Here is an 11,956-nt window from a genome sequence, read left to right as displayed (position 1 = left end):
AGGCTTTAGCTCAATGACCTTCCTTTCCACTATTGAAGCAGGACCCAGATGGCATCCTATGAGACCCTTTGGGGTGTTGGAGCCTTTAAGGGTGTATCCTAAAAGCTGGTAGTTCCCCTGATCTCTATTGGGCTTTTTCTGCCTCTAGGTATCTTAAAAGCCATTCTCAGAAGATCTCGCTGAGGGGTTTGAGGATCCCCTTCCGCCTATATAAATCTTTTCCATATATCTGGAGCTATTTGGAAAAAAGACAGAACAGTGTTATTAGCTAGATCTAATAAAGAAGGTAGTAGTTTGCAGGCGAAAAAGATTTGGTGTCTCCTGTTCATCAGCATTCAAAAGAAATGTAAATTTTATTTTATTTTTTTTTAAGTAAAAAGCATGATATGGTAGACCCGTCGGAGTCATTGGCCTGGTGTGCAGGATTCCCGGGTTTGATTCCCAGCCAGAGCACACAGGAGAAGCGCCCATCTACCTCTCCACTCCTCCCCCTCTCCTTCCTCTTGGTCTCTCTCCTCCCGCCCACAGCCAAGGTTCCACCGGAGCAAATCCACCCTGGACCCTAAGGATGGCCCCATGGCCTCTGCCCCAGTCGCTAGAATGGCTCCGGTTGTAACAGAGCAACATCCCAGATGGGCAGAGCATTCCCCCCGGGAAGGCATGCCAGGTGGATCCCAGTCAGGCACATGCAGGAGTCTGTCTGACTGCCTCCCCATCCCCATCCTCAGAAATATACAAAAAATAAATAAATAAAAGAAAAAATACTAAAAAAAAAGGGGGGGGGCATTCCCTTGTGCTAAAGCTCCAGGGAGCATGGAGTGAGCTTGAGTATGTCCTATGAAACATGGAACTCTATGTTTACATATAAGTCTTTGAAGAAGGAGGAACTGCTGAAATAGTTTATCAGCATTTGTCCCTAAGACAGCAGTCTTTATAGTGGGAACACCATACGTAAATATTTGCTGTCTGTCTATAGATTAAGGGGGGAATATGGCAAATGCTGAAAAGCCATGATCTTTGTGCCCCTCCCCTCCCCCAACCCCCTCCCTCTCCTCCCCCCACCCTGTAACCCCCACACTGTTGTTTATGTCTCTGAGTCTCATCTTTATGTGCCACCTATGTGTGGAAACATATAGTTCTTAGTTTTTTCTGATTTACTTCTTTCACTCAGTATAATGTTATCAAGGCCCATCCATGTTGTTGTAAAAGATCCGATGTCATCATTTCTTATGGCTGAGTAGTATTCCATAGTATATATATACCAAAGCTTTTTAATCTATTCGTCCTCTGAGGGACACTTGGGCTGTTTCCAAATCGTTGCTATTGTGAACAATGCTGCCATAAACATGAAGGTGCATTTCTTCTTTTCAAACAGTGCTATGGTGTTCTTGGGGTATATTCCTAACAGTGGTATAGCTGGGTCAAAAGGCAGTTTGATTTTTAATTTCTTGAGGAATCTCCATACTGTTTTCCACAGTGGCTGCACCAGTCTGCATTCCCACCAGCAGTGCAGGAGGGTTCCCTTTTCTCCACATCCTCGCCAGCACTTATTCTGTGTTGTTTTATTGATGAGCGCCATTCTGACTGGTGTGAGGTGATATCTCATTGTGGTTTTAATTTGCATTTCTCTAATCATTAGTGATGTTGAACATTTTTTCATATGCCTATTGGCCATCTGTGTGTCCTCTTTGGAGAAGTGTCTATTCATTTCTTTTGCCCATTTTTGGATTGGATTGTTTGTTTTCCTGGTATTAAGTTTTACAAGTTCTTTATAAATTTTGGTTATTAACCCCTTATCAGACGCTATGTCAAATATATTCTCCCATTGTGTAGTTTGTCTTTTTATTCTGTTCTTATTGTCTTTAGCTGTGCAGAAGCTTTTTAGTTTGATAAAGTCCCATTTGTTTATCCTGTCATTTATTTCACTTGCCTGTGGAGACAAATCAGCAAATATATTGCTGCGACAGATGTCAGAGAGCTTACTGCCTATGTTTTCTTCTAAGATGCTTATGGTTTCACGGCTTATATTCAAGTCTTTTATCCATTTTGAGTTTATTTTTGTGAGTGGTGTAAGTTGGTGGTCTAGTTTCATTTTTTTGCAGGTAGCTGTCCAGTTTTCCCAACACCATTTGTTGAAGAGGCTGTCTTTACTCCATTGTATTGTCTTACCTCCTTTGTCAAATATCAGTTGTCCATAGAGCTGTGGGTTTATTTCTGAGTTCTCTGTTCTGTTCCATTGATCTATGTGCCTGTTCTTATGCCAGTACCATGCTGTTTTGAGTACAATGGCCTTATAATATAACTTGATATCTGGAAGTGTGATACCTCCCGCTTTTTTCTTCCTTTTCAGGATTGCTGAGGCTATTCGTGTTCTTTTTTGGTTCCATATAAATTTTTTGGAATATGTGTTCTATGTCTTTGAAGTAAGTCATTGGTATTTTCATTGGTATTGCATTGAATTTATAAATTGCTTTGGGTAATATAGACATTTTAATGATGTTTATTCTTCCTAACTATGAGCACGGTATATGCCTCCACTTATTCGTATCTTCCCTGATTTCTTTTATCAATGTTTTATAATTTTCCGAGTACAAGTCTTTAATCTCCTTGGTTAGATTTATTCCTAGGTACTTTATTTTTTTGGTTGCAATGGTAAAGGGGATTGATTCCCTGATTTCTCTTTCTGACAGTTCATTATTAGTGTATAAAAATGCCTCTGATTTCTGAGTATTGATTTTATATCCTGCCACCTTGCCAAATTCTTTTATCAGGTCTAGTAGTTTTTTGACTGAGACTTTAGGGTTTTCTATATATAATATCATGTCATCTGCAAATAATGATAGTTTTACTTCTTCTTTTCCAATTTGGATGCCTTTTATTTCTTTTTCTTGTCTGATTGCTGTGGCTAGGACTTCCAGAACTATGTTGAATAAGAGTGGTGAAAGGGGGCACCCTGCCTTGTTCCTGATCTTAAGGGGATTGCTTTTAATTTTTGCCCATTGAGTATGATGTTGGCTGTGGGTTTGTCATAGATGGCCTTTATCATGTTGAGGTATGTTCCCTGTATTCCCACTTTGCTGAGAGTTTTGATCATGAATGGGTGCTGGACTTTATCAAATGCTTTTTCTGCATCTATTGAAATTATCATGTGGTTTTTCTCCTTTCTTTTGTTTATGTGATGAATCACATTGATTGATTTGCGAATATTGTACCAGCCTTGCCTCCCAAGAATAAATCCCACTTGATCATGGTGTATGATTTTTTCCATATATTGCTGGATCCGGTTTGCTAATATTTTGTTGAGGATTTTTGCATCTAAGTTCATCAGGGATATTGGCCTATAATTTTCTTTTTTTGTGTTGTCTTTGCCTGGTTTTGGAATCAGAATTATGCTCACCTCATAAAAGGAGTTTGGAAGTCTTCCTTCCTCTTGAATTTTTTGAAATAGCTTGAGAAGGATAGGAGTTAGTTCTTCTTTGAATATTTGGTAGAATTCACTTGTGAAGCCATCAGGCCCAGGACTTTTCTTTTTTGGGAGTTTTTCGATAGCTGTTTCAATCTCATTTGTTGTAATTGGTCTGTTTAGGTTTTCTGATTCTTCCAGATTGATTTTTGGAAGATTATATGATTTAAGGAAATTGTCCATTTCATCTAGGTTGTCTAGTTTTTTGGCGTACAGTTCTTCATAGTATTTTCTTACAATATTTTGTATTTCTGTTGTGTCAGTTGTTATTTCTCCACTCTCGTTTCTAATTTTATTTATTTGAGTCCTCTCTCTTTTTTTCTTGGTGAGTCTTGTTAAAGGTTCATCGATCTTGTTTACCTTTTCAAAGAACCAGCTCCTGGTTTCATTGATGCTCTGTATTGTTTCTTTAGCCTCTATGTCATTTATTTCTGCTCTGATCTTTATTATTTCCTTCCTTCTACTAGCTCTGGGCTTTACTTGCTGTTCTTTTTCTAGTTCTTTTAGATGCAGGGTTAAGTTGTTTATTTGAGCTTTTTCTAGCTTCTTGAGGTATGCCTGTAATGCTATAAACTTCCCTCTCAGGACTGCTTTTGCTGTGTCCCATAAATTTTGAGTTGATGTATACTCATTATCATTTGTTTCTAGGAATTTTTAAATTTCTTCTTTGATCTCAATGTTAACCCATTCATTGTTTAATAACGTGCTATTTAGTTTCCAAGTGTTTGAATGTTTTTCAATTTTTCTATTGTGGTTGATTTCTAGTTTAATGCCATTGTGATCAGAGAAAGTGCTCGATATGATTTCAATCTTCTTAAATTTGTTGAGTCCGCTTTTGTGCTCTAACATGTGGTCTATTCTAGAGAATGTACCATGAGCACTTGAAAAGAATGTATATTCTGCTGTTTTAGGGTGAAAGGTTCTGAAGATATCTATTAAATCAAGTTGATCTAATATGTCCTTTAAGTCTGCTGTTTCTTTGTTAATTTTCTTTCTTGAGGATCTGTCTAATGATGTTAATGGGGTATTGAAATCTCCTACTATTATAGTATTGCTGTTGATCTCGCCCTTTAAGTCTATCAAAGTCTGCTTTATATATTTAGGTGCTCCTATATTAGGTGCGTAGATATTTATAATGGTTATATCTTCCTTTTGTATTGCTCCCTTTATCATTATGTAGTGACCTTCTTTATCTCTAACTATGGTCTTTGTTCTAAAGTCCATTTTGTCTGATATAAGTATTGCTACCCCAGCTTTTTTTTCATTTCCATTTGCGTGAAATATTTTTTTTTTAATTTTTATTTTATTATTTATTCATGTTTGAGAAGAGAGAGAGAGAGAGAAGGAGGGAGGAGCAGGAAGCATCAACTCCCATATGTGCCTTGACCAGGCAAGCCCAGGGCTCCGAACCGACGACCTCAGCATTCCAGGTCGACACTTTATCCACTGCGCCACCAGAGGTCAGGCTGAAATATTTTTTTCCATCCTTTTATCTTCAGTCTGTGTGCATCTTTTGATTTAAGGTGTGTCTCTTGTAGACAGCATATGTATGGGTCCTGTTTTCTTATCCACGCAGCTACCCTATGTCTCTTGATCGGTTCATTTAATCCATTAACATTTAAGGTTATTACTGATATGTAATTGTTTGTTGCCATTTTTTTTCTTTAAAACTGTTTTTCTCTTTTGCTATATTCTTTTTTTTCCTTTGATCAGTTTACAAGAGGTCCCTTAGCATTTCTTGCAGCCTTGGTTTGGTTGCAGTGAAATCCTTGAGGTTTTTTTTTATTTCTCCTTCAATTTTAAATGATAGCCTTGCTGGATAAAGTAGTCTTGGTTGTAGGTTCTTGTTCTGCATTACTTTGAATATTTCTTGCCATTCCCTTCTGGCCTCAAGTGTTTCTGTTGAGAAGTCAGAAGTCATCCTTATGGGGGCTCCTTTGTAGGTGATAGTCTTTTTTTCTCTAGCAGCTTTTAATATTTTCTCTTTATCATTTAGCTTTGGTAATTTAATTATGATGTGTCTTGGTGTTGGTTTCTTTGGGTTTCTCCTTAATGGAGTTCTCTGTGCTTCCTGAACATGTGAAATGTTTTCCTGCCTTAATTGGGGGAAGTTTTCTGCTATAATATGTTTGAACAAAGTCTCTATCCCTTGTTCTTTCTCTTCTTCTTCAGGAACCCCTATGATGCGGATGTTATTTCTCTTCATGTTGTCACAGAGCTCTCTTAGAGTTTCCTCAGACTTTTTGAGTCTCTTTTCTTTTTTCTGCTCTGCTTCTGTGCCTTTATTTATTGTGTCCTCTAACTCACTGATTCGATTCTCTGCTTAATCCATCCTGCTTTTAATTCCTTCCATTGTATTCTTTATTTCAGATATTGTATTTGTCATTTCTGTCTGATTCTTTTTTATTATTTCAATGTCCTTTTTTATATTTGTTATCTCTTTATTTAGGTTTTCGTAATGGCCATCTATGGTTGTTCTAATATCTTTGAGCATCCTAACAATCGTTATTTTAAACTCTGCATCTGGTAATTTGGTTATATCTGATTCACTTAGGTCCTTTTCTGGGGATTTCTCTTGGTTTATTTGTGTTGTATTTCTCTGCCTCCGCATTTTCTCTTCACGAGAGTGGCTGTGATCACGTGCTCGGGTGCACAAGGGTTGGTGGCCTTGGCCTTTGCCCCGCCCCTGTGTGTGACGTTATGCTTGGTCCTGAGGGCACTGGCAAGCACCTTTGCTCTGCTGCGGGTCTCCACCTGTTTCCGAGCTTTCGCCCTGCCTTTGCAGGATGATCCCACTCAAGGAACAGCTGCTAGCCTTGGCTCTACTGCCAGGCAGGGCTGCGTGCCCAAGCTCAGCTCCGTAGCGGAACTCCGCCTCTTCTGGGCTTTTGGCTCCACCCTCGCGGGAGGAGCAGGCTACCAAGTCAGACCGCAAGCCTGGGTTGCACGGGCGGGGCAGGGATGTGCTCCTCTGCCCTTGCAGGGTTCTACCCTTTCTGGGTTTCCCGCCCTTCTCCCGGAGGCTGGATTACAGGCTGCCGGCAGCTGAGCTTGGCTGCTTTTGCACGCCCCCTTCTCCCTAGCCGGGCAAGATTGAGCTCACACCTGAGCCCACTGGTGGCCAGCTGGCTTCCACCCCTGCCAGCAGAACCGCACTTTTGTCTCCCGCTGCCGCCCGCTCTCCGGTGCGCCCTCAGCCGCGTGGGTGGGGGCGTTGCAGCTCGGACCCTAAGACTCCCTACTGTAGACCCGAAAGCTCCCTCCTTCTATGCGACTCTGCTCTGAATGCTGCGGGGGAGCTTGTTTGGCTGCTCTCCTGCTTCCCTTTGCTGGTATTGCTGTTTCCGGGGGAAATATTCACTTCAGCTTTGGGGAGTGACTCGTCCCAGGGGTTAGGGTGGCTATCTCCCAAAATGTTTTTCCCTATGCCTCCTAGATTGCACTCTCTTCCTGTTACTGTGGTTCTCTCCCCTCTCCCTCCGTCTCCAGGAGCCCCGGGTGAGTGTTTGTGAGAGAGATGTTCTGCGTGGTCCCTTTAAGAAGGATCCTGGGTCTGAGAAATCAAACTCTCTCACAAACAGTATCCTGACTTGTTTCCAGCTAAATACTGTCCTTACGCTTCTTCTGGGCTCTGGGGCTGCAGGCTGGGGCTTTGTTCCTGGGGCTCAGGACCCTTCCCCCTCTGCTAAACTCACTTCCCGCCACGCGAGTCTCTCCCTGCTGCCGTTTGCTCCGAGAAGCTGGGCAGCCCTCTCCGCGTTTCCGCTTTTCCTACCAGTCTCTGTGTGGCTTCTTCAGCGTTCCTTGGTTGAAGAGTCCTTTTAGTTTAGTCCAAAGTTGGTTTTTCCAGGTGATAGTTCATAAAATTAGTTTGTAATCCACATTGGTTCTGGGAGGTAGATGCTGGTACGTCCGCCTACTCCAGCGCCATCTTGTCTCTCCTAAAGATTTTAATTTATTGATTTTTGCAGAGAGAGGAGATGGGGGAGCAAGAAGTATCAACTCATAGTTGCTTCACTTTAGCTGTTGATTGATGGCTTGCCTTACTTGCCTTGACCTGGCAAGCCCAGGGTTTTGGACCAGTGACCTCAGCACTCCAGGTCGACGGTCCATCCACTGCACCATGATGCCTGGTTGCTTTATTATTGCTTTAGACTTTGGGTGGTCATTTAGATGATGCTGAATGTTCACCAGTCTTATTGCTTTTTATTCCTCCCATTCACTGGGAATGTTTTGTTCTCTTACTCATACTCCTTTGTCTTCCTTTAAGCATGGCTCATCTGGTAGTTTTTATTTACAGGGTCCTTGGGTTACAACAGTCTCGACATACATTTTGAGTTTACGACACTCTTTCCCATAAAAACTTAAAAAAATTGAGATGTGAATGTTACAGCTTATGCTGTTAGCATCATACTAGTTTGGTTGCACAGGGTGGAAGAATATGCAGTAACGCATTGAATGAGTGAAGGAGTTCAAGTCCCCCAGTATGCTTACCTATGCCGTTTTGGACTGTTAAAAATGAAACTGGTCCATTTGTGTTAGGCTAGGCTGTGTTTTGACTTAGACCAAAATTCAGGTTACGTCACTGTTGTAGGAATAGAACTGTGTCGTAACCCAGGGACTCCCACGTATATTTTTCAGCAGTTGAAGATAGCATTCCACTATTTTAGTGTCTATTTAGTGTTAATATTCAGTGTTTCCGTAGAGAACGGAGTTTAGTCAAATTCTCACTCCTTTAAAAATAAATCGCTTTTTTCGGCCTAGCGTGCGGAGGACCCGGGTTCAATTCCCGGCCAGGGCACATAGGAGAAGCGCCCATTTGCTTCTCTACCCCTCCGCCGCGCTTTCCTCTCTGTCTCTCTCTTCCCCTCCCGCAGCTAAGGCTCCATTGGAGCAGAGATGGCCCGGGCGCTGGGGATGGCTCTGTGGCCTCTGCCCCAGGCGCTAGAGTGGCTCTGGTCGCAATATGGCGACGCCCAGGATGGGCAGAGCATCGCCCCCTGGTGGGCAGAGCGTCGCCCCTGGTGGGCGTGCTGGGTGGATCCCGGTCGGGCGCATGCGGGAGTCTGTCTGACTGTCTCTCCCCGTTTCCAGCTTCAGAAAAATGAAAAAAAAAAAAAATAAATAAATAAATCGCTTTTTGCTATGGCTTATCAGATTTTATCTTCTGTGGTTTCACTAAAATGTGCCTCTCTCTATTATTTTTTTCTTTTTGTATTTTTCTGAAGTTGGAAACGGGGAGGCAGTCAGACTCCCACATGCGACCGACTGGGATCCACCTGGCACGCCCACCAGGGGGCGATGCTCCACCCATCTGGGGCGTCGCTTTGTCGCAACCAGAGCCATTCCAGCACCGAAGGCAGAGGCCACAGAGCCATCCTCAGCGCCCGGGCCAACCCTGCTCCAATGGAGCCTTGGCTGCGGGAGGGGAAGAGAGAGACAGAGAGGAAGGAGAGGGGAGGGGTGAAGAAGCAGATGGGCGCTTCTCCTGTGTGCCCTGGCCAGGAATCGAACCCGGGACTCCTGCACGCCAGACCGATGCTCTACCACTGGGCCAACCGGCCAGGGCCTCTCTCTATTTTTTTTTTTTTTTTTTTTGCACTTTTCTGAAGCTGGAAACAGGGAGAGACAGTCAGACAGACTCCCGCATGTGCCCGACTGGGATCCACCCGGCACGCCCACCATGGGGCCACGCTCTGCCCATCCTGGGCATCGCCATGTTGCGACCAGAGCCACTCTAGCGCCTGGGACAGAGGCCAAGGAGCCATCCCCAGCACCCGGGCCATCTTTGCTCCAATGGAGCCTCGGCTGCGGGAGGGGAAGAGAGAGACAGAGAGGAAGGCGTAGCGGAGGGGTGGAGAAGCAAATGGGCGCTTCTCCTGTGTGCCCTGGCCGGGAATCAAACCTGGGTCCTCCGCACGCTAGGCTGACGCTCTACCGCTGACTCTCTCTATTTTTTTTATTAATTTTGTTTCATAGTCATTGAACTCCTTGAATCTGTGGTTTGAACTCCTTCACCAGTTTTGACGAATTCTCAGCTATCTTTTTTTTTTTGCTTTTAACCTATTTCTCTCTCCTCTCATTCTGAGAATCCAGCAACATGTGTTAGACTTTCTCAATCTCTTCTCAATATCTCTTAGCACTTTATTTCTTGTATTTTTATTTCTTATGCTAGATAATTTTTCTGATCTATCTTGCAGTTCGTTTATTCTCACTTTAGGTCTCTCTAACTTGCTGTTAAATCCTTCCATTGATTTCTTACTAAGCTAGTCTTGTTTTTAGTTCCAGAATTCCTATTTCTTTGTTTTATAAATATGCTATTTCATTTTTTAATATTTAAATTCCTAGCTTATGCTTTTGAATTGTTTTGTTTCTCACAATATAGCAAAGATTGTTGTTTCATTATGTGTGATAATTCCAAAATCTTAAATCTTTGTGAGTCAGTTTGTGTCATATGTTGCTAGTTCCTCTCATGTCTTGTTTCTTTGTAGACCTAGTTATTTTTGCATTATTCACTATATTTGAGTGTTATTTATAAGAAATAATTTTATGCTTAGGATGCCACATCCTCCAAAGATGGTTTTCAGTTGTGTCTGCCACACATCTAAATGTGTTACCATTCTGGGTTTGTCTTAATCTCAATTCAAGGGTTTTGGTTGACTGGATCAACTAGGTGACAGATCAATATTTGAAATATTTCATTCAGTCTTTTTTTTAAATGTTTTTCTAATTCAGAGGATTGCTTTAAATAACCTAGCCTGTCATTACTGAAAGTGAAACCTTTTCAATTTTGTGAAACTTCTTGTATAAGGCAGAGATTATATCTTTTTTGTGTGTTTGGTAGAACTCACATATAACACCAACTAGTCTTAGGCCGTTTTTTGGTGCTTCATTTTCTGAAATGTACTTCTACCTTTTTTGCCTGTCCAGCGTTCAGCTAATCATTTAAGATTCAGCTTAAATGTCTTACTAGTCCTTCTTTTCCTCCCAATTCCCTAGCTCTTTGTACATCTGCTCTGGTATTATTACATTATCAGTATATATTTCTATTTTTGGATTCCCTAATAGAGCTGATGGATGGCTGAGGTATTATAGTATTCATCTTTGTAATTCTAGATTCTAATGTAGTTCATGATAGATGCTTAAAAAAATTGGCTAAATTGATGTATGAAAATTAAATTTAATATGATTGGTAGCAATCATAGGAAATTAGGTTGCTAACTTTACAAATTGTATAAAAATTGTTGATCCCTGCAATGTAACTATTATTAGAAAGATTAGAATTATTGCCTTGAATACCAGCAGTCTATTGTCAGTCACTTACTACTAATTATACTTTGAGCCCAATTAAGTAGGTATTATTTCATTTTACAAATTAAAGAAAAAAAGGCTTAAAGAGATGGTTGCCTGTCCAAGGTCAGGTGCTACGAGATGAGAGCAGGATTCACATCATCCAAGTTTGTCTGATTCTAAGGCTCATGCTCTTTATCAGAGATTGGCAAACCTTTTCTATAAAGGACCATCTAGTTAATATTTTATGGGCCAGTCTCTGTCACAATTACTCAATTCTTCCATTTTAGCACCAAATAAGCCATAATCAATACATAAATAAATGACTGACAGTTTCCAAAACAATTTATAAAAATAGCACAAGCCTGACCAGGTGGTGGTGCAGTGGATAGAGCATCAGACTGGGACGTGGAAGACCTAGGTTCGAGACCCCGAGGTCGCCAGCTTGAGCGCAGGCTCATCTGGTTTGAGCAAGGCTCACCAGCTTGAGCCCAAGGTTGCTGGCTCAAGCAAGGAGTCACTTGGTATGCTGTAGACCCTTGGTCAAGGCACATATGAGAAAAAAATCAATGAGCAACTAAGGTGCCGCAACGAAGAACTGATGCTTCTCATTTCTTTTCCTTCCTGTCTGTCTGTCCTTATCTGTCCCTCTGTCTGACTCTGTCAGAGTAAATAAATAAATAAATAAATAAAAGTAGCTCAAAACATTTGGCTCTCAGGCTGTAGTTCGCTGGACCCTGCTTTCTTTTCTTTTTTTTTTTTTTTTACAGAGATAGAGTCAGAGAGAGGGATAGACAGGGACAGACAGACAGGAACAGAGAGATGAGAAGCATCAGTCATTAGTTTTTCATTGCTCGTTGCAACACCTTAGTTGTTCATTGATTGCTTTCTCATTTGTGCCTTTACTGCGGGCCTTCAGCAGACTGAGTAACCCCTTGCTCGAGCCAGCAACCTTGGGTCCAAGCTGGTGAGCTTTTGCTAAAACCAGATGAGCCCGCGCTCAAGCTGGCTATCTTGGGGTCTCGAACCTGGGCCCTCCGCATCCTAGTCCGACGCTCTATCCACTGCGCCACCGCCTGGTCAGGCTGGACCCTGCTCTTAACAATTACACTATTCTGGGTTTTTTTCTTCAGTCTCCAAAGTTTTTAGCTCAACACATATTTATAACATTGCTTCTAAGTACAAGGTACTGAGCTTGATCCT

Source organism: Saccopteryx bilineata, chromosome 1 (genome assembly GCF_036850765.1).
Source record: "Saccopteryx bilineata isolate mSacBil1 chromosome 1, mSacBil1_pri_phased_curated, whole genome shotgun sequence".
In the NCBI taxonomy this organism is placed as follows: Eukaryota; Metazoa; Chordata; class Mammalia; order Chiroptera; family Emballonuridae; genus Saccopteryx; species Saccopteryx bilineata.
This window is presented reverse-complemented; position numbering follows the sequence as displayed.